We start from the raw sequence: 4726 nt of genomic DNA, 5'->3' as shown, positions 1-4726 counted from the left end.
ACATTGGAGCCCATGGGAGCATTCTCCCACACATGTATGTACCTTCATTCACTAACAAGACCATATTACTACAGCCTTTAGGCCCAGGGCATCGTGTTGCATGGCTTTCCCATCTGTACACTTCCGTTTCTCTCTCAATTCAATCCCAGCTTTCTCCTGTTTCACCACAGCTAAGACTCCTGAGGTTCCAGCATGCTTCACGTCTAAGCCTGACTTAGTTACAGTACATACGGCACCTTATTATCTTCCTCAAATGATGACTTAAGGAACTGAAAATGTTTTCACTACATTGGGAAATAACACTTCATTTGGATGGATAATTGTGATTTACCATTAAGAAAAAAACAGCAGACATTTAGGCTTGTCTCTTAAATACAAAATAGTCATTTGAATTGAAAACATCTGTATCAAAAAAGCAAAATTATTTTTTTTAAGATTTTTAAAATTTAGCCCTGGCTGGCGTAGCTCAGTGGATTGAGTGTGGGCTGCGAACCAAAATGTAACAGGTTCGATTCCCAGTCAGGGCACATGCCTGGGTTGCAGGCCACAGCCCCCAGCAACCACACATTGATGTTTCTCTTTCTCTCTCTCTCTCTCTCTCTCTCTCTCTCTCTCTCTCTCTCTCTCTCTCTCTCTCTCCCTCCCTCCCTTCCCTCTCTAAAAATAAATAAATAAATTCTTTAAAAAAAAAAGATTTTTAAAATTTCTTTTTAGAGAGAAGGAAAGGAAGGAAGAACAAGAGGGAGAGAAACATCGGTGTGTGAGAGAAACTTCAGTCAGTTACCTCTCGCACGCGTCCCATTGGGGGACTAGCCAGCAACCCAGGCCTGTATCCTGACCCAGAACAGAACTGGAAACCTTGCTCTTTGCCTGACAATGCTCAACCCACTGAGCCCCCCTGGGCAGGGTCCAAAAATCTTTTCAACCTCTGTGGATACACAGGGGTCAGAATGGAATGGGTCTCTCCATCACTGCCCGTTTTTAAACTTAAGAGCATTGGTATCAAGTATCAGCAAGGGCAATAATCTACATAAAATTTTATCAAGTTCATCCTAACTCTCCAAGTTCAGAGAAATGGAAAAAGCACCACAATCATGTTGTTATAGGCATTTGAAAAAAATATTTGGAAAGCAGAAATTAACTATGATGTCCTAAGAGTGAGCCTTGCAGATCTTGTCCAACGAGAGTGATACTATACATTTGCTGTCTGTCACCTTACTGCAGACTTCAAGTCCTGATTTAAAGGAAATGTCCTGCACTTATCACGCTCTAGTGAACAAAGTGAACTTCAAAGTTGGAGCTTCACCTATGATCCCAATTATGTGAATTTAGAAATTAATTTAACAAAATTCAGACCAATGGCAGAAGGTAGGCACAGGGCTCTTACAGAGTGTTAACTCCTGGACTGAAAAAATAACATGTGAATACATTTCATATGAGGCAACTATGCAATGATTACATAACTATTTTCGAGGTTAGATGGGGGTAACTCTGTTCCAATCCCTTAAAAAGTGTCCAGAGAAATGTACCAAGGCCATTTGATACCTTGCTCTAATTAGACTTTAAGATCACACACACTTTCTCCCTTCCTGTCTGGGCACTAATCAAGTCTCAAGGGTGGAGTTTGTCTGAGGCAGAATGATTTAAGATCAGGTAGATGGGGAAAACATAATCCCTAAAAGTACGTTTATACTTCAACAAGCAACTGTGCTTCTCTTTTGTCGGCATTTTCTTCTGTGCCAGAAACTGTAAAGCCAAGTGCCCTGTCATACAGGGGTGGGCAAAAGTGGGTTTGCAGTCATGAGTACATGAAACACAGAGTTTATGCTTGTATTATTATTTACTTGTTAGTTATTGTATTATTTATTTGTATTATTTGTCTCCTTCTTATTATTATTCTGTATCCTTACTTGTGATTTATCTTTTAGGTAATGATGGCTGGTAATTTAACCTACTTTTGCCCACCCCCCTGCTTTTGAGAAATGGCAGTACTCAGCCCTGGCAGCACTTGGACAACAGCCAAATTGCTAAGAGAATCTTAAAGGGTAGAGATCGGAACCAATCAGTGTCAAGGCGCCAGCAAAGAGCTTGAGTCGACTCACAACTTCAGACTTCAAAGAGGATGAAAGTTGGTTTCCACAGAAGTTCCCATCAATGTTGACAAGGTCATGGATGTCAACCTGTGTCACATCTTTTCATGACTCACTCTTATAATAATATTGTGTCTCCAGAGAAGATTTCCATGCCAAGGAAACACTCTGATTCTTTTTTTTTAGGTTTAAATGCATTTTATTTTTAGACAACCTACATGACCCATTTTACTTTAAACAAACAAACAAACAGTGCCTCCACTCCAAATAAATCAAGGTCAAAATAAAGCAAAGAGCTCAAGATTACAGCAGTCCTATTGTCTTAAGTCCCGGTGTGTGGATGAAAGGCAGCAGCCAATTATGATGACCAGTTATAATAGACCCAAATTGCCAAATTTGCTAACATTTTTCCATTTCTAAACCATCCTTAAAGAGAATCATACATGGGGTTGCACCAACCTCATGGTAGTCCAACAGTACAACCATGCCATCTGTATGTACTGTTTCACCAAAAAAGAACTGCTCATTTTCAAAATGATCAAGAATGTGCTTGATCTGCAGCCTCTGTCTTTAAAGGTTTTATTCTTTCTAGTCTATTCTTCAAGTTTCCCTTTGATTGATTTCACGTAATCCTTGATGTGCTTATTGCAGGCTTCTTCATGAAAGTGATGGTTCATGACAATATCCACACCAGTGATTACTGTGCTTTTTCCACCAATAAGCAAGTCAGGAGAGTTACCCTCTGTCCTACTGATCATCTTGCCCTCCACCTCCAGGCAAGCCTGTCAGCAATCTCCCAGATCTTGGAGCTGTCAGAGAACAACTCAGCATGGCTGATGAGGTTCCTCCCATAGATGATCATGAGGGCAGCTGGAAGGAGATAACAGTGGTGCTGGCTTAGCAGAAACCAGGAGCTCACAGCCCCAGCGGCACCAGGGAGAAGGAGGGAGCAGGCAGAAAAAGCCACTCTGATTCTTTTTAATTTGCAATAAAAAAACATCAGAAGTCTTCTAGTTAAATGTAGAAACTGGCCTTTACATTTTCCTAAGTCTCTAAGAGGAATGATCTTTGCTGATGTCATCAGAAGGAAATTTATTCTGGATGCTCTAGAGCTCAGGGAGGTACTGGCGGCCTTGCCTGCTATAATATCATGTCAATATTTCAGTTCTTTTGTGCTCCTGTTGTCCCTCCACTCAGTAATGGGAGGGTGAGCAGAGGGTGTTACTGAGTCATAGAATTCTTTTGCCCTAGACCTGCACATTCCTTGCTTTTTAATCTGTTGCCCATAAATAACAGGCTTCCCAGCATAATCACCACAGCCACTAATTTTACAAGGGAAATGACCAAGAAGTTTTTACTGAAAATTCATAGTTCCATATCAGACCTCTGCAACAATAATCACAGCTTCATGTCATTGTTTAGCAATACATGGATTGCTAGACACTAATATTTTGACAACATATTATTATAATTGTCAAAAGAAAGGTAAGATCATGACTCTTCCACCAATATAAAAATGAATGCATGTTCAAGATTTTTCTATCTCAGTGAGAAAACTGAAGAGATGTTACAGCCAATTCAAAGGAGAAATCAAAAAAGACAAATTTACATGGACTAAAAAATGTTGAAATGAATGCACCAATAGAGGTAAAACTAGCTTCTCTGCAGTTGGGAGTGGGGAGGAGTAGTCAATTGGGAATTTGCATGTTTATAGACAATAATTATTTTACATTTCTATCAGTTTTCTACAATTTACAGAATCAAAAGTAGCTCCCACAGAATCAGAATCAGATAACATGGAAAGTGTTCCCTAGATAGTGCATAATTTTCATTGAAGCACAAAGTATTCTATATTTATACCAAGCTGAGATTAAGGAGTTAGTAGATAGGAGTTAGAAGCTAGGAGGTAACTATTATCCAAGTAGAGTCTAAAAGAATGGTGCAAACTATCAAAGATCTTTCAAGGAGCTTGGCCAGTAAGATTTTCCCAGTTTCATACCATTAAAATGCCACTACATGTTCCACAATAGTAGTAAATACTAATATGTGTCTAATGGTGTACATCAGTAGTTCCAGAATTCTGATTGAACCATTTTATTCCATGTTCCTTCAGGAGCTGCAGCCCAAAACTATACATTTGGGAGATTGCTCTTCTGCACCTAAAGTTCTCTCATTTTTTTATACCACAAGAGTGGGATCTGTGCCCTGACTGGGAATTGAACCTATGACCATGCCTGGGCTGTGGGCTAAGTCCCCAGGCAATCAATCAATGTTTCTCTCCCTCTCTTTATCCCTCCCTTTCCCTCTCTCTAAAAATAAATAAATAAAATCTTAAAAAAAAAAAAGAATAGGATTTGAGGAACTGAATAGTAAAGGAGCTCCTGACACTATAATTCAGATAATGATGACCCTGACATACAATGTCCTCCCCTCTATCAACTGGAGTCTTTGTAGGTAGGTCAACCAAAGAGTGGAACATGATCCTATTTCCCCACCCTAGGCTTCTACCCCTATCTTGCTAGCTGTGTTTTCTGACTCCTCAACAGCCAAAGTAACAGAAAGAAAGAAGGAAAAACGAGGCAGAGAGGGGAAAGGAAAGTTATTAATCAGAGCTGTCATGCCCCGGCTGGGTAGCT

At 39.9% G+C, this 4726-nt stretch overlaps 1 pseudogene; it reads right to left on the bottom strand.

The window, feature by feature from the left end:
• Positions 1-2489: 2489 nt before the first annotated feature.
• LOC123813221 lies at positions 2490-2952 on the bottom strand (annotated as a pseudogene).
• Between the last annotated feature and the right edge of the window lie 1774 nt (positions 2953-4726).

The sequence above is a fragment of the Phyllostomus hastatus genome, unplaced genomic scaffold (genome assembly GCF_019186645.2).
Source record: "Phyllostomus hastatus isolate PE091 unplaced genomic scaffold, TTU_PhHast_1.1 phas_contig_1, whole genome shotgun sequence".
NCBI classification, from domain to species: Eukaryota; Metazoa; Chordata; class Mammalia; order Chiroptera; family Phyllostomidae; genus Phyllostomus; species Phyllostomus hastatus.
This window is presented reverse-complemented; position numbering and strand designations above follow the sequence as displayed.